A 1,096-nucleotide genomic window follows, 5' to 3' on the forward strand; every position below is an offset into this window, starting at 1 on the left:
GGTATACTGAGCTTAGGGTAACGGGAGGACGCTAGTTTGTGTCCTCCCGTTACCCTAAGGAGAACTATGGGGAAAAGCCCTGACCCCATAGTTCTCCTTTAAGCATGGATTTTGTTCTCCAAAATGTATCAGACAAAGGTGGATGCAATTGCAGATTAGGTGGATATCACATACTGTATGAGTTTGATAACAGTTAAAAGTTTTGCCAACTTTATTTCTTTTTTTTATTCAATATATATTTATCACATTTTCCAAATAACATATATACAGAGACATTTAACCCCTTCGTGACGGGAGACGTACAGTGTACGTCTTGTCACTTTGTGCCTATATGACTGGCCACGTACACTGTACGTGACGAGTTATATCAGGCTTTGTAATGCCGGTATTTGCTGATTCTCAGCATTTAACAGTCATTCATTAATGTCTCAGTATTGAGGCATTAATTAATGAAATAATTAAGCTTTTTGTAAAAGCTTCTTCCTTTCATTAATGAAAGAATGAAGCCGTTACATGCAAATAGAGGACCGCAATTTGCGATCCCGTATTTGACAGCTCAAAATAGCAGAGAGGCAGCAGTGACTCACCTCACCTCTCTGCTATTTGTTTTGACAGTTCGAGAGCCCGATGTTTAGATACATTTCACTGAAAGGATACAATGTATCTCTTTTGAGTGAAATGTATCATTTCTGATCGTCTAGGCACGATCAAAGAGCTTTTAGTGAGATCTGAATCTGACTAAAGTCAGGATCAGTCTCTAAGGTTATTATTAGCTGTTCCTAAGTTTGGATCAGCCTAATAGCCAAAAATAAAATAAAAAAGTTAATTTATCAAGCTGTCATAGTGATTGCTTGATATAAACTGACAAGAAAAAAAAAAGTTTTTTTATTTTATTTTTATTTTTTTTACAAAGTGTAAAAAATTAAAATAAAGTGTAAAACAAAATTAGGAAAATATAAATTATATATAAATATATTTTTTATACTATAATTAATATAAAAAATTCTAAAAAAAAATAATAATAATCAAAACTTGTGAAAAAAGTGTTTTCTTCTAGTTTTTTTCCTCATTTTTTTTATTTTATTCAAACTAAGTG

The sequence above is a fragment of the Nanorana parkeri genome, unplaced genomic scaffold (genome assembly GCF_000935625.1).
Source record: "Nanorana parkeri isolate BGI_ZX_2015 unplaced genomic scaffold, ASM93562v1 scaffold1584, whole genome shotgun sequence".
In the NCBI taxonomy this organism is placed as follows: domain Eukaryota; kingdom Metazoa; phylum Chordata; class Amphibia; order Anura; family Dicroglossidae; genus Nanorana; species Nanorana parkeri.